The 17,751-nt window shown below is 39.4% G+C and overlaps 1 protein-coding gene across 1 annotated transcript in view; it reads left to right on the top strand.

Annotated features, from left to right (window-relative positions):
• The window catches only part of BAZ2B (bromodomain adjacent to zinc finger domain 2B), a 234,611-nt gene that overhangs the window by 60,342 nt on the left and 156,518 nt on the right, over positions 1-17,751 (top strand). The window contains exon 2 of the mRNA XM_081936054.1: positions 1,052-1,094. The gene's annotated coding sequence lies outside the window, so the exon portion shown is untranslated. The remainder of the gene's footprint in view (positions 1-1,051; positions 1,095-17,751) is intronic.

Here is a 17,751-nt window from a genome sequence, read left to right as displayed (position 1 = left end):
CTCAGTTTTCCTAGTCACTTAAGATTTAGTTTTCTTTTTAAAAATATTTTATTTTAAAGTTTACAAAGACAAAGATTAAAAAACTAATAAAAATATAAAAAGAAAAAAGTGCAGAGAAAAAAAATTATAAAGTAGAAAAAGAAAAAAAGGAATAAAAAGAAAATAAAAAATATCTATAAGGAAATAATTCTCTCCCTTCATCATAACAAGTCCATTCTCTGAAAGTATAATGAAAATATTTTCTTCCCATATCTTACCACTTAACCTGTAAACGGCTGTTTTTAAGCCTCATCATTTGGTCTGATCAAGAAAAACGTATTAAGAGCAACCAGGAACAACTTTATATTCCTGATTTCATTTTTTTATTTTTTATTTTGGCTAAAGAGTAACCTAAAGAGTGAAAGTGTGGTGCTACAAGTTGGCAGAAGTGGTTTACATTATTTTCCCCTTTCTTCTTTGTCTCTCAATAAAATACTGCTTGTGGATAGAGAAGCTTTCTTTTTCTCTCAACTGTGGAATTGGGATCAGTATCTATGATGACTATGCTGTTGAGTATCACCTCCTATCTATTGTCACACACACACACACACACACACACACACACTGTGGCTTTGTTTTGCCCTTTGGTGTCCAGAGTTGACTACCTGTGGGGTTTCAGGGTAGGCAAATAGAAAGTTTGGCAACTGCATCAATCCTTATCAGATAAGGGATTTAGCAGTTGCCCAGCAATGCCAACACCTAATGCTGACCTTAGAATGGTGGGCTTCTAGTCGATCATCCCTTCAGGTTGACACGTAGTATGGCAGGTGTACCAACATCCTGCCAAGCCAGGACAGTGAAACAAACTATTTTCTCATGACTCCTGTGGGATCAGACTGCACGTTGCATGCTTTATTTTAAAAATGTCCATGATCAGGTGTTCCATTGTGCATATTTATTGTCTTGATTGCTTACGGAAATATGAATATGACATCTCATGCATCTGCTTACTGGATGTTGTTTAGCATCTGGGGATAATTCAACTGAGTGCTGCCTTTCTTTTGTGTTTCAGCTGGCAAAACAGTGATGCCGCAGAACTGACCACATTGATCGCAGTAAGTTAGTTGCTCAGTGTCTTGACAATAAGATAATTTTTTTAAAGATACGATCTGTATTGGAGCACTTAAGAATATTGTGCATGACCTGGGGAAAGTTAAATGCGTGAAAAATTGTGTAGCTTTATTTTTTCTTCTTCTGTTCAATCGTGTCTAATTCTCTGAGACTGCCTGGACAAATCCGTGCAATTGTGTTGACAAGGTTTTCATAAATGGTTGCCATTGCCTTCTTCGTGGGACTGAGAGAAGGGTGGTCACCCAGATGGCTTTGTGCCTACCGTGGGACTAGAACTCGCTGTCTTCTAGTTTCTAATCTGATGCCTTAATTACTACGTTATACTGACTATTGTGTAGCTTTATATATTTGGAAAGGAGTAGATTGGGCAGGGTTAGCCTACTATATATTGGGTAGTTCCAGAGCTGTGAAGCTGTTACTCAGATTACTTTCTTTACCTGAGTACATTCAGTGTATAATTAGTATGTGGGAATGACCTGGAGAGACAGGAAGGAGAGCCGCAGACTAGACAATGGTCAGATAAGAGGCAGCTGAGTTTCAGAAGGAATGGGGTATATAGCAGATGTCTCAGAAGGGACTCTCCCTAGTTTGAGACTAAAGGTGGGGAGGGGGTGATTACTTTCAGATTTGCAAGATTCTATGAATATAATCTTAGCTAGTACTTCTAGATGCCCCTCTTGGCAAGGCTGACCAAACATCAATGAGAAGCAGAGGTGGTATTCAGCTGGTTTGGACCGGTTCGCGGATGGGCCTGCCCACCTGCCCCAGCTCCATGCTGTCCTATTTAGGCACAATTTTGAGACTGGGCGCATGCATGGAAGGTGCATGTGTAAGCAAAGCGCATGCGTGGAAGGCATGGGTGTGCCTGCAAAGTGGGCTCACGGGCGGGCAGCGAACTGGTGGTAACAAAATGTGAAAACCACTGCTTATGAGAAGAAAATGCCATTTTAAGGTTGTGTTGCAAATTGTACCAAGAATCGATGCTGGAAGGATAAGATGGAGACAGTGAATGCACAGAACTTTCTCTGCACTTCATAAGCTACCCTGCTTCCTTTAGCAATAGAGGAGGACACTGTTCTGTTTCCATAGCTGAAGTAAGATTCATCTACTGGGCTGTTCAACTTCTTTATATGGAACCATTTTGGCATTTATTGTGGATAGCAAAATGTCATCGGCGACTCAGGTAGGACTGCAGCAATTTTCAAATAGCAGTCTTTATTTCTGTTTACTATTGCCACACAGGGAAATCATACCCTAGATGCTCTTTGATATTATCATTATTATGGCTCATTTGCTGCACGGAACACACCATTTCTAGCCACTGGTACAAATTAGCAAAGCACTTTTTTATTCTCATTCGAAAGTCATACTGAAGTGAATGGTGAGAATAAGACATTTAGAGCTGGCCTGATTCTGACATTTTAAAAAACAAAATCAGGTTGGGTTTTATCATTGTAATTGCACTGCGTGGAAGAGAAAGGAGAAATGAGACATATTTCCTGATAAATCAAAGTATCAGTGAGTTGAGATTTCCATGTAAAGCTATTCTTTTAAGTTTGCACGCTGGGAAGCCCTTTGCTGAACCATAAATGATGTATTCAAGCATAATATATGGTTGGTTGGTTCCCTCTAGTGCCCATGGTTAGCTCCCATTGAACTGCTGGGTTTGCTTTGGTACGTTATACACCTAAGTGTAGAAATAATCAGAAAAACAATAGTCTGCTTTCGGCCTCAGTAACGCCTAGTCCTTGATAGCATGTATTTATTGATTTCGTTTTTGTGCTTTTAGACAATACATCATAAAAGTCCCTCGGCAATAAACAGAATGGCCAAAAGATTAGATAGATAAACATACACAAAAGAACACATTCTTACATTTAAAATAGATTTTAAAAGTATCATTTTGGAAGTTTCAAAAATCAATTAACTAAGTAATTAAAGATGGTGGCCAATTGACACAGATGTTTTTAAAGATTTCTCAATGGCTAACACATGAGGAAGTATAGTTACTATGCTGGGAAGTGAATTTCAACCAGTCGGCTCTCCTCAGCCAACCAAACAGAAGACGCAATTAGATGGACTAATTCCACTTTATTGTAAGGCTGCATTAGTAGAATCTTGCAAGTCTGAAAGTACAATTTCTCACTGCCACTTTTAAGTTCTTGATCCATTAGTGCGGGTCTTTCCTAAGTTTCTTTGTCTGACTTTTAAGCCACTTGGGACTCTTACCTCTCTTGTCTGATGGTTTCCTTGGTAGCACCACTTCCTCTTGTTCTCCGAGGCCATCTGCACATTTTGTACATCAACACCATTGATCCAATGGGTTGGCTGCTTCTTGACAGGGACTTCTCCAATAATCTTACTGGGCAGAGAAAATCTTGAAGGGTTCAGCAGGTGTCCTGGACCCAAGCTCTTTAGGACTTCGAAGTCCTGTTTCCCCATGTCCTGGTTCAAGGACATGGGGAAAACCAGTACTTGATGCCCAAATGTGTTATCCTTCCTACGGTTCAACTGATATGTTATTTTACATACCATTTGCACAGTTTATTAAGATTTTTAGGGACTCTTGGCAGTCTTTGTGATTGCATTCAGAAAAATCTATAGTTTTGGATATTTAACAGCTCTCCCACTCTCCAGGATATTTATAAATATTAAATAGCATCAATTCCCGCACAGAATCTTGAGGGATGTGTCCACTACCCAGCTCAGTTTCTTCTATTGTGAGAAAAGTCTTCATTTGCTTCTCTGGTTGTGTGTGTGTTTTTCTTTTCTTTTTTCTTTTAAGCTAACCAAATAGTAAATGTCTATTTTAACTTTTATAACAACATGCTTCTAGAAACATTTTGTTCTATTTCATTTTTGTTGTTTTATTGTAACCTTACATTTCTTGTGGCAGAATTTGTTTGGCCACGGTAATGGAAAAAGAAAAGAAAAAAAATCAAGGTTTAAGTAGCTTGAAATCTTTCATCTATTTTTGGGTCGCAGAATTATTAGGGTGTTGGAAATCCAGGGGGGGGTTAGTTCCAAATCATTTGGGATTACCAAACTCAGGAAAACTATGTGAGAATCTGTTTGGCTGTTACATTGTTTAAAATCTACCCATTAACTATTTGGGGCCTTTTATCATCTTTCCTTTCTTCCTAGACCTTTTCTCACAGATTTTTCAGAAAATAAAAATACATTGTATTTTGTATAAACCTGGATGGAATGTGGTTAATTGCTTGTGATTATAGGAGAGAAAACAAATTCAAATCAGAAATGATGAAGCCGATTGGCTATAACTCATCTTATTTGAAATTAAGCACCTTTCAGTGTCTAAAATATATGCTTTTGAGGAAGGTGGAGGGCGTGCCTCAGGGGTGGGTTCCTGCCAGTTCTAACCTCTTCTCTAGAAGAGGTTCCACAAATCTACCGTGCCGTTTAGAACCGGTTCCAGCTCCCTCCCCCCGCCCATCCACACCACACTTGCCCCGCCCGCCACTCACTGACTGGCTGGCTCACGAATCGCCCTGCCCGCCTCCAAGAGTCCTATCTAAACCTTAAAGTCTTAAAGCTGTCAAGTTTGAAAATCCCTGGGTGTTTTTTTTCTAAAGGGTTAGGGGTGCAAGGTCTTGTAACTTGGCAGCTTTAAGACTTGCACACTTCAGTGCCAGAGTTCATGAGCCAACATGACTGGAGGAGGAATTCTGGGAGTTGAAGTCCACAAGTCTTAAAGCTATCAAGTTTGAACACCTCTGGGGTTTTTTTTTTCTAAAGGGTTAGGGGTGGAAGGGTCTTGTAACTTGACAGCTTTAAGACGTGCGTGCTTCAAATGCCAGAGTTTCTGAGCCAACATTTTGGTTGCTAAGCAAGAGCGTTGTTAAGTGAGTTTCACCACATTTTACAAGTTGGCCACGCCCACCCAGTCACATGACTGCCAAGCCACTCCCATTCGATCACATGGTCAGCAAGCCACTCCCACCTGGTCACATGGCCGGCAAGCCACTCCCACAAATCAGGCCACACCTACATAAGAGGTTCTAAAAAAATTTGAAACCCATCACTGGCGTGCCTTCAAATCACTGTTGACTCCTGGCAATTGCCTGAACAAATTCTTGCAATTTTCTTGGCAAGGTTTTGTAAGTGATTTGCCATTGCCTCCTCCCTAGGGCTGAGAGGTGTTGAAAGAATTGTCCTTCTGGGTTCAGTTCCAAGTCAGGAGAAAGACATTGGAAACATGGTTACCGCTTGGAAAGATGGTTTTAATGGTGGACAGGACCACATGGCTTGAGGTTCTGGGCAAAAAGCACATTTGTTGAGAGAGAGAGAGATTTATACTCTCTGTTGGGCCCCACCTTAGAGCTTCCTGTTCCTGTGTAAGAAATGTATCCCATTGGCTGTCAGATTCCCAGGGCGAGGGAGTCTTAGCTAACTTTATAGGCTGTCTGTGACCCAGGCTTGGTTGAGCCTTGCTGTATAATGTAATTTTCTCAGCTGACATGTGGTGAGATGGGTAGAGGTCAGAGGTGGGTTCCTACTGGTTGGGCTGAACCAGTAGTAATTTACCGGAACCGGTGGAACAAAGCCTTGAAAAGATGACCTCACTTTTCTTACTGCTAATGTACAGCCATTGGTTTTGGATGCCAAGTTCTCCACTGTGATTTTACTTCTAGCCATCTGTTGTGGCTAAACAGCTTGTACCTGGATTTGTCATATTCTTCTGCCCTAATGCTTCGTCATGATTAAAACAACAGCCAAAGCCCTACCACCTAAAGAAGAAAAAGCTAGACCTTCAATAAAGCCTTTGATACTATTTAGCAACTGTCACAGCTACAGTGTGGAACTTCTGCTTTCCTGCTCCTATGCTAAAGGCTAGCATTTTAAATGTGAACATGTAGGTTTTCCAATGTGCTGGGGAAAGAATCTAGCCAATTCAGTTTGGTTTGTGAGAACAGGTTGCTAAATTGCCACAATCATTGCAGCCAAGTCCCAAACTCACCCCCCCACCCCCCCAGTCTGTCTGGACAAGCTGGCTTCTCCAGATGGAATGGAAAAGAAAGGGGTCAAGATTTGTATGTACAATCAAAGCCAGACCCTTGAGAAACTGTGCTTTGAGCTTTCTAGAAAACTAGCTTATCCTGACCGAGTGAACTTACCTCTAACCAAGATACTAGGATTTGAGTATCTAGAGGAGAATTTATTTTCTGCTTATTCTCTTTTAATGGAATGTGATGTGCTTGATTGTATTTTATGGAAAAAGAATGTCTATTTTTTTAAAAAAAAACATGCTGGGCCTATTTAGTTCAGTTCTGGGGTGGTATTCACTTACCTTCCTTATTGGTTCGCAAATGTGAGAGCGCACACATGCACTTTTGCTGAAAAAAGGGCCTAAATGGGATGCCGTAGAGCGGGGCAAGTGGGCGGGGCCACCCACGATTTCTGCTACTGGTTTGGGTGAACCAGTCCAAACCGGTATAATGCCACCTGTGGTTCAGTAGGACTTTGAGCCTGAAATTGTATTAAATCAACCCAGTTCTAAGTAGACTTATGGATAATGAGTTTAAGATTGCAATTGGTCTTTATTAGTATAGGTTTTAAAATATTTTAATTATTTAACTGGATATCATATCAACAATACTAAAAATAGAGGGAAGAAATAAGGAAGAAAATTCTAAGTTCTCCAGAGTAGCTTGTGGAAGTGTCCAGGAATGGGTTATTCCCACGTCCAATCTGCCCAGAGACTGAGTTAAATTTTTACCACCAAGAAGAATGTGAAGCTAGAGCATCTTATCTCTTCTGTCCTCTGAGTAAAGCAACCATGATTATATTTTGTAATTTGTTATTACAATTTTTTTTTATTACATTAAGAGAGGTGATCCAAATTAAAAGGAATTCTTTATATGGATTTTTTCCTCACCGGTCTAGCCTTCCCAAACCAATGTATTCATCAGAGGTTTCAATCTAACAATAGTTACATTGTTATTTAGATCAGATTCATGTATTATCAAGAATGATCAGCAAAATCAATTCGAATTGAAATTGTAGTGATTTGCGATGTTGCAAAATTTGAGCAGTTCTATTTTATCGATATCTTTGTTGAAATAACCTACTGGTAGCTTTTAAAAAACAAATTGGCATAACATTTTTTTATTTATCAAATTTAGACATGGTTCACCTCACTATCCAAATTACTCTAATATTTACGATTTTGAAAGACTATTGTGAAATGATCAGATATTGCCCAATTTAGACAACCATTCGGTCTGAGCCTGACCACCTGCTGATATCTGCACTCTAGGTAATCTTAAAGAAGAATTAGGACTATTTGAAGACTATTTCTAATCCTATGAGTACAGCCTCCCATGTAATGTAGCAAATTATCTGCATATCTCTCCTGGTTTCAAAAACGACTTGTTCAATAGGACAGTTGTTTTTGAGAAGTGTATGAGCCAAACCTCTTTGTGATTTAGTGGCAGGGGTGGCCTGCTACAGGTTTGGCCGGGTTCCAGAGCACCCGTATCTAATATTATGGCTGATTCGGAGAACCTCCCAATCCCATCCCAGGCTGGCCCCACCCACCCCACTTCTCCCAGGAGTCTCTACATGGCCCATTTTGGATGTGAGGTAAGTGCAGGGCCCGTGCAGAGGCTCTGGGAGGGGAAAAAACAAGCCTTCTGGAAGTTCCGGAAGGCCAGAAATGGGCCCATTTCCAGCCTCCGAAGGGCCTCAGGAGCCGGGAGAGGCAGTTTTCACTCTCCCAGAGACTCGAGAAAAGCCTCTGGAGCTTGGGGAGGGCAAAAACAGTCCCCCGCCATGGTGCAGGAGGCTGACTAGGCCACGCCCAACATGGCCATGCCCACCCAGCAACCGGACAAAGAACCCATTGCTGAAATTTTTGAAGCACAACCCTGTTTAGTGGTTCAAGCTGAAGCTGATGGCGCACTGGGAAAACAGGACAGTTTTAAAATAGAGAGCCTGTCTATTTATGGGTATCTGAGTCTTGGATGCTTAGTTGGCTGTTTTGGAGAGATCTGAGACTTTTCATCACTATGGATTGTTAAAAGTGGTCGATGACTACTGGTACCGTTTGAATGGAATTTATAGCTGTTCTAATTGAAAATTAATTTGTTTTCTGCCTTTGGTAGTCAAAGATAAAGGTGAGCCTTTGTTTGATGCTGCTGTATTTTAACTGTGTCAGGGAATCCCAGGAAGGAGGACTCTTATCTTCCCTCCTTTAGCGCAAGCTGAATATTTTACGATAGTCTGCAATCTTGTATTTCACTAGCGACCTTCATGCCTGTGTCCCACGGGTGCTTTACAATCAGCAAAGTTAAAATCAGATCTGGTAGTGGATGAGTGGATGGGAATGCTAAAACAATTGTTTTAGAAATGCTGACTAAAAGGAATCCTTTTAAAGGTTAGTTTTAAATGGTTCCCAAGTTGGGGGTGCTTTCTGCTTATCAGACAGTCAGGGCCCACAGTTGAGTATGAAACTATTTAAAGTCATCTTTATAAAAAAAAATAGAATGGAGGAAAGGATAGCATCAGAAAATGCCCAGATTTGTAACATGAGGTTAAATCTATAAAATAGGGGGGGATACAAGTGATTTAGTGGCCAAAGGAACAGGTTTGTAGTAAATATGTACCCTAGCAGGTTCCTGTGAAAACCAAAATACCCTCCCTCTTCTCATATGCATTTGAAGCAACCAGAAGGCAGAAACCAGCCAATATAAGAAGGGATTTACACCTCATCACAAACAAAAATATCCTGTAGTATTTTTCTGAGATGCTGGATATTGTGAAATCTGCTTAAACTTGAAGAGGATTTGAACTAGACACAATTAGAGATGCAGGCATGTCTTTCCACGATTGATAAAGCTAGCAGGTCTGGTCTGCATAAACCCAGAATTAGATTTTTCTGTATCTCTCTGCTTACCCTCTAACAGTCCTCCACAGAGTTGTAACCCAGATCTGGCAGCCTTAATATGAGGAAGAACTCCAAAAAAGACTTGGATCTCTTTGGAGGGATGGCAGGAGGCATAAGAGAGACAAACAAGAAAATCTTCATTGTGACTTGACTAGGTGCCTGTTCATTTTCCGCTGTGCTTAGGTGGAGGTGATACGGAGGCAGGGAATCCAAGTAATCCTTGCCAATTTTCTCTGAAAGCCTTGTGTAACCATTCCCACTTATCCAGAGAGGTCTTAACCTGCCAAAGCAAATGTTTGGATTAAAGATGGCTGCGTGTAGAAGGAGAAATGTGGAAACATTTGGTAGTGTGAACAGTAATGGGCATGCCTCTCCATGTCCATGCAATATTTCCAATGAGCGAGCAACACTGGCTGCCAGTTTGCTTCCAAGATGCTTGTTGTTGTTCATTGCAAAGTTGTGTCCGACCCATCGTGACTCCATGGACAACGCTCCTCCAGGCCTTCCTGTCCTCTACCATCCTCTGGAGTCCATTTAAGCTCACGCCTACTGCTTCAGTGACTCCATCCAGCCACCTCATTCTCTCTCGTCCCTTTCTTCTTTTGCCCTCAATCTTTCCCAGCGTTAGGCTCTTCTCCAGTGAGTCCTTCCTTCTCATTAGGTGGCCAAAGTATTTGAGTTTCATATTCAGGATCTGGCTTTCAAAAAAAGTAGTCAGGTTTGATCTCCTCTAGGACATCTGCTCCAAGATGCTAGTTGCTGCCTATAAAATCCTAAATGGCATAAGGCCATATACCTATCTCCAATAACATCTGCTGGGCTGATTTGATCTTGCAGGATTGGTGCACTCTATCTTTTTGTGATTAAGCATCTTATCTGTAGCAGTGTCTGTCCCATGAAAAGGGATTCCCCCACCCCGATCCAAGTACTCCCACTTTGCCGTTGCTTAGAAGAGCTGGGAAAACCTGATTCTTCACCCAGAGTTTTGACATATATTTTATCTTTATTTTTCATGTTTAAATGATCTTATTGTAATTTATTTTGTTTGTTGTGAGCTGCCCAGGGTTGATGAGAATCGGGTGGCATACAAGTTTAATAAATCGTCCTCATTTCCCCCTTCCTCAGGGCCCCTCAAGATTTGAGTGTGACCCCTTTTTTTGATCAAAAAGTTGCTTCTAAATTGTAATTTTTAATATGCTATAAAGAGAGATTTGTTAATTACACGGAGACCGATCATATTAACTATATTTGATTTAATTTTAATTAAATTTTCATTAACTCAAGCTATTTTTGGTTCTTTCTGAAGGCAAATGCAGCCTTTAATCTGAACAAGTTACACTTCCCCATTCCAATACAGGTAATCCTCAACTTAACAACAGTTTGTTAGTGACCGTTCAAAGTTATAACATTACTGAAAAAAAGTGACTTATGACTGTTTTTCACACTTATAACCGTTGCAGCATCCCCATGGTCATGTGATCAAAATTCAGATGTTCGGCAACTGATTCATATTTATAACAATTGCAGTATCCCAGAGTCATGTGATCACCTTTTGCAACCTTCTGACAAGCAAAGTCAATGGAGAATCCAGATTCACTTAACAACCATGTTACTGATATTATAATCAAAAAAAATCTGGAATGTGCAGAGATGGATAGGTTAACCCTAAAAATAAAAGGAAAAGAAGATCCAGATTATTTCATAACATTCGAACTATTCTATAAATGGTTAAATGACAGATATTGAGATTAGTGGAGTGGAATTAGGTGAAATATGGTTTACATGAGAAAGAAAAACAGTGAGTAAATTTTTGTTGACAGTTATATAATAAACACTATAATGGAAGATAATATATGTTATAATACGATTGATGTTATATGCTGGTCTTGTATTCTTGCTTGTGTTTTCGACTTAAAGTGTGATGCCGTCTTTCTAATAAATCTTGGTGGGGGTGTGTGGAGTGCTGGTGTTGTTTCAGTAAGTGGATTCATTGGATGTGTGGCTGTATCATGATTGGTTGATTGGTGCTGGCTGTGTGTCCATTGTTGTTTTGTGTTGTAACGGCCTGGGTGGTGGATGGGGCTCGTTTGTTGACTAGGGCTAGTTTCCAGATGTCTGGTAGGCGGGAGGTATCGTCACGTTTATTCATGTTGTGGGGGTGTTTCTCTATTTCGATAGCTTCCATAATTATTCTCTTGTTGAAGTGTTCAGTTTTGGAGATTAACCTGGTTCCTTCAAAATTAATTTCATGTCCTGTAGCTTTAAGGTGCTGGAAAAGGGAGGAAGTTTTTTCTTTTCTTCTTACTGCGTTCTTGTGTTCTGCGATGGGTGCATTTATTCTGTTCGTTTGTCCTATGTATGTTGCAGGACAGATTTTGCATGGTACTTCGTAGACTCCTTGGTTTTCTAGCTAGATTTTGTCTTTGGGGTTTCCTAAGATGTTGGCTATTTTTTGATCAGTGTTGAAGGCTGTCTTGATATTGTGTTTGTGGAGAATTTTGCTGATTTTATCTGTGGTGCCTTTGATGTAAGGGAGCTCCATTCACACTTTAAGCCGAAAACACCAGCCTGAGGATGGCGAGTAAGATCTTGCCGAAACATTGCCAAGACAATCTCAATCTTACATGGGAAAAGACCCGGCTACAACAAGACCAGCATACATACATACATACATACATACATACATACATACATACATACATACATACATACACACACACACACACACACACACGTTTTCGTAGATTTTCACGGGTGTAGGTATGCTGGTCTTGTTGTATTTGGGTCTTTTCCTGTGTAAGTACTCGCACAAGCACGAAGCCAAAAACACCAACCTGAAGATGGTGAGTGGAACCTCGCCGAAACATTGCCAAGACAATTTCAATCTTACATGGGAAAAGACCCAAATACAACAAGGCCAGCATACCTACATCCCTGAAAATCTACAAGAAAACACACACACACACACACACACACACACACACACAAACACACATATGATATAAAACAATAAAAATATTTTATTAAAAAAACAAACATGTTACTAGCGTAACAACTGCAGTGATTCACTTAACAACTGTGGCAGGAAAGGTTGTAAAATGGGGCAAAATGCAAGTTAACAAATGTCTCACTTAGCAACAGAAATTTTGGGCTCAATTTGTAAGTTGAGGACTACCTATAACTGTAAAAACATCCCTAGAGCAGAATTCTACTCCTAACAGTTCTGGATCCAAACTTTTATCTGTTACTTGTTGAACTAAATAATTTTGGTTGGATATTCTTGGAGAAATGATCAAATATAACTTCTTTTTTCTTTTGAGAATAAATCCAGACTGTCTCTTAAGAATTGCTAGCTTCTTTATTGCAGCAACAGATCCAAAGAATCAATGGATGGAGAGCAGGAGTGGTATACACTTACCTTACCTACCAGTTCGCAAAGGTGAGCGCGAGCACGCAGATCCTTCCATGCGTGCACTTTTGGCGAAAAAAATGGCCTACATGGGATGCCACGTAGCCGGATGCGGGTGGATGGAGCTACTTATGCTTTCCGCTACCGGTTCGGGCGATCTGGTCCAAACCGGTAAAATACCACCTCGGACGGAAAGGCTACAAAGCTGCATTCTCCTGTACAACCCACCAAGTTGGTATGATATGGTAGTTAAAATGTTGGACTGGGAATAAAGAGAGCCTTGTTCAGAGCCCATTCCATCAGGGGATTCACTGTGTGTCTTCGGAAAGTTCTTGTGCAGATGAAAAGAGGAGATTCCTTGACGTGGACAGTTAACCTTCCGAAAGAAAGGCAAAATATAAATGTAACAAATAATGTAATCTAGCAGGGATATATAATGGTTTTTCAGGCTATTCATAACCATATTAGTTTGGCAGATAGTGATGTGTGGGGTGATTGGTCGAGTGCATTTGGTTTGGTGGATCACAAATTGGACAGGCCTGAAAAGCATGGTCATGATTAATATTAGGAATTGTCTAGTGTGGGGTGGACACACATTGAATTCATTTCAGATATGTGCCTGCATTTTGATATGAATTATTCATCAGGGAAGAAGATCAACATATGGTTGTGCAGCACTTGAAAATAAAGAAAAGGTGCTTTGGAGCACACAGGCAGCTGAGCGTAACAATTGTGACTCTTGCAAGCAAATGTGTCTTTTCCTGGGATTTTGAGGATGCCCCATTATCGCAGGAAAAGACACAGCTGCTGTAAAGAGTTGCAGACAGATGCTACGCTTGCTCCATACTTACTCCAAAGCAGCTTTTAGGAATCAAATCAGAAGCAATGTGTTCCCCTACAAAGAAGATTGTATAAATCTGTATTGGCACTGGCCTCTGTTATACCCTCTGCTTTGGCCCTACATCAGTGCAGACTGACCATAGTGTGAATACAGCACTAAATTTGAGGGCACAGGAGCACCAATGAGATAATGCTGAATATTTTCATGAAATAATCATAATTATATGGGACCACTTGATGAAGAGACATGGAAAAGAGTGGAGCCAACAGACTTGTTTCTTGTTTCCGTCAAGTGAACTTAATTATGTGGTGGGTAGATTGCCTGGATAGGGATTTCAATCAATATATTAATTACTAGATCCTGTAGGAAAAAAATCCTTTCTTATCCACATTAACCTCTTTTCTTCTGTTAGCAGTACAGAGGGCACAGGGAACTGATTTGCCTTCTGCGCTGCGCCACTGCCCGCTTACCCCCACTGATCTGGTTATCATCTGATACGAGCTGCTAATCTGTTTCTTTGAAATAATGGTAAATTGATATGATATATAGTATTTAGTGTTTCTTCTGACAATAAATTAACTGGTAGATATCCTCATCATTATGTATTGTGCAAATTCTTGACCTACAAAAGTAAGACTTCTTTATTTTAAAAGTATATGCAGGAAGTCCCCATTTAGCAACCACAGTTGGCACCGGCAACTCAATTGTTACATGAAGATTAGATTAGATTTTAGAAAAATTAATTAGATTTTTAAAAATCCTGCCTTTATTATATGTATAAATAACTCTTTGATGCTTTGAAACTGAGCGCACGGTTGCTAAAAAAAAAACCTTTTTTGCTATAGTTTTCATTAATTTAAGGCAGTCTTAATGATAGAAGACACTTTGTGTGTGTGTGTATTTGTGTGTATGTAGGGAAAGAGAGAAAACAGGGATTCTAAAATAAGACACTCCTTCCCTCACCTAAGGGTAATGACTTTTGTTATTCTGGGTATAGTGAATTCTCAGACCCAGCATGAAACTATAAATGTTATTTTAATATCCCAAAATATTATGGAAACAAGATCATTTCTTTTCTACAGACAGTTCAAAAAGAAAACTGAAAATTCACTACTTTGTATGTTCGCAGCACCTGCAGATTTAATTAAACCTTTCCTTCCATATAATAACAATAATTATAACTGAGAAACCTAAAAGAATAAGATCTCTAAGCAGTGCTTTAAGTGCTTGCAATAAGAAAAACTGTTTAAAATGGAAGCCAAGAAGTAATTACACATCTCAAGATTATTTTTTAAAAGAAAGCAGTTTTGCAAAACATACATGTACATTATAAAGAGACAAATATTAAGTTTGAAGTGGTGCAAATGAATATGAGTTATTTGGTGTTTGTAATTCAGAGACTCATTTGCTGACAAATCAGCGGTAAAGATTAAGTAAAACCTGTGTTCTATGATTGAGGAATACAAATTAACTTGAATGGAAAATGAAATTGCTTTTTAAATGTTAATTCATGGCACAAATTCCAAACTTAGAAGCAAATTTTATTTCAGCAAGAATCTTTCATACAAAGACCCAGAGACCCATTTTCCAACTGAAAGTGGAGAGGAAACATAAATTCAGTTGTGGGACAGGGAACTTGGTACCTATCAGTCCTCACATAACATCAAACAATGTGATCAAGGGATAGGGATGATAAAAGTCGAAAACTCCCTTACGGTGCTGGGGATTCGAACTGCTGACCTTTCTGATATACAAGCTCAGCATCTTAGCCACTGAGCCACCACGTCCCTTTTCCCAGACATAGTACTTACATTTATCTCATGTTTGAGTTTTGCCCTAACCACCAAATGGAAGGAATTATATCTGCTTAATTCCTCAGAAATATACATTTCACTATCTTTATATATTTAATATAAATATTTTTGCAACAGCAGGCACTTCTTTTAATAAAACAATCTATATTTTTGGTCAGTAGACAAAATTTTCCAAAAATGTTATGAGACGCTTAACATTTATAAATTCTATCTCCACAGACATTTTTATTCCTATGATAGATACTTGTATTAATGGTTAGCAGGAGGCAGCTTTCCAATTTATAGAAACATAGGAGTGAGGCTCCTTGAACTAAATAGAATATTTTAAGTTTGTTTGGGTGGAATTGCTAGTGCCCATTGCCTAAAAGCACTAAAGAACAGATTTTGATTGTGCATTATCAGCTGATGATTAGCATCTGTTAGGGGAAATAAGCAGTTTATTAAGCTTTACTGTACAGATGGCAATTGGAAGGATTCGGATGTAGACTGAATTTTCTGTGCTGTCATTTTATTACTCAGAGCAGCTGGTTTTATTAGTCAAATAGCAGTAGTATGTTTGAATAAACCTTGAGAATTCCTGTTAGTCGCTAATGTTTAGGAGGTGCCAAAAGCATCCAAAGGAATTGTTGTTTACAACAAAGTTTCTGTAACTTGTTTAAGGGATAAATATGTTAAATAAGGCTATAAATATAAGGCAGATGGCTTTAAATGTTAATTTGCTGGAACAGCAATTGCTTTTTTTTGCTTATTTTTTTTTAATCATATAAGCAGCATTTCGGTTCGTAAAGAAATAAATTCTGGTTTCCTGCGTGCAAATAGAGATACATAAACTACACATTGAAAATTATTCCCAAAGAGAGACATAATTTAAATCTTAAACAGACTTGAGCAGATAATAGACTCTGTCTCTCCATTTACATTAACCCAACAAACATGAAATTGAGAATTTGCATTTACAAAGGTAATATGTTTTAGCAATGTATATTTATCTACTCAGAATAAATCGAACTGTATTAAATGTCAGTCTACAGTTTGGTCTGGATTCCCTAATACGGTGTTTCTAGGTATCTCTTTTACTGCCTACTGGGAACCCTGTCCAATACAATGTATGACCCAATGCTTCTGGCAGACCTCAGCCAGGATATAGAATATGGATTCACAAGTACAGTTGTGGCCATTGGCCAAAACATTGGAGCTCTTCAGCTAGATAATTGTAGATCCCGAACCAGAGGTGGTATTCAGCAGGTTCTGACCAGTTCTGGAGAACCGGTAGCAGAAATTTTGAGTAGTTCAAAGAACCGGTAAATACCACCTCTGGCCCACCTCTGGCCCACTATTCTCTGCCTCCTGAGTCATAGCTGATCGGGAGGGAATGGGGATTTTGCAGTAACCTTCCTCTGGAGTGGGATGGGAATGGAGATTTTACAGTATCCTTCCCATGCCATGCACACCAAGCCACACTCATCAAGCCATGCTCACAGAACTGGTAGCAAAAAATTTTTTGAACCCCACCACTGCCCAGAACCCAGGGAGTTCTTGCTTCCGTCTTTTACCTAATAGGGAAGGTCAGAATACAAAAACTAAGAGAGGGGAAATGTCAATAATACTGATGACCTGAGCATTTGTAACTTTCTTAATTCAAATTATATTCAAATGACACCACAGAGGGGAGTGCATAAGGGGCATCATGGACTATAGCTCCAAACACCCCAGTTTTAATTACAGGGACTTACCTGGGAAAATAATGTTTGAGAGTGTACAAAATGAAATATGTAGACAAATACATATGGAATGTAGAGAAATGTCAAAGGTATTGCTAAAAATATAAAAAAACCAACCCCAGACCTTCAGTCTTCAGCTGTTGAAGGAAATGGTTTGATAACTTAATTGAATTGGTGGATGTCCGTTTTGTGAAGATATGGCACAAAGGTTGCACTCTACATTTAAAATCACAAACATTTTCATGGCATCACCAAGACCATTATTACATTTTTGTGGGTCTCTTATGGGCTGCTGAAAACATTTGAAAAGGTAGTAGTAGCAAACTGGTTCTGCTACAAACGTGCATAGTTGCAGCCATATGAGTCAAGACTGACTGGAAGGTGGTTTGATCTTCATTTTCAGATGCATGAAGTAAAACTTCGTTGGTTTTGTTTCAAAAAGCTAGTATAACTTTTCCGTTGGGAACTTAGCAGGAATTTAAGTAACGCGAGCCTTAGCCACCTGCTCACTAAAGGAGACAAAATAAATAATTCATTACTATTTTTCTTTATATTTTTGGATCTCTAGGTTATTCTTGATCCTGCTGTCAAAATATATGCCATTTTAGTCAGTTCCTGTCAGCAGAATGGGAAGAGGATACCGTAATTTCCCTCTCCTGCAGCCCTTTTCTCATCCATCCTTAAATTTATTTTGATAGGTTGGGGACCCACTGCAGAAGGTTTTGGGGGATAGAGAAGATAGTTCAGGAAGATAAGAGATTTTAGGAAAAAAATTCTGGAGCAGTGTTTGTACATTTTAACCGCCAGTGAAGTCTGCTTTTGGTATTAGGTCAACAATATTTTCAGGGTGTTATTATCAATTCAAAGGATCAATGCAGACATTTTGATTGCTGTTAAAGGATCATTTCTGTTGTTAGTGTTATTGCTACAGTGAGATTATACTGTGCCAT

This window comes from Natrix helvetica, assembly GCF_964273705.1.
Source record: "Natrix helvetica genome assembly, chromosome: 1".
In the NCBI taxonomy this organism is placed as follows: domain Eukaryota; kingdom Metazoa; phylum Chordata; class Lepidosauria; order Squamata; family Natricidae; genus Natrix; species Natrix helvetica.
This window is presented reverse-complemented; position numbering and strand designations above follow the sequence as displayed.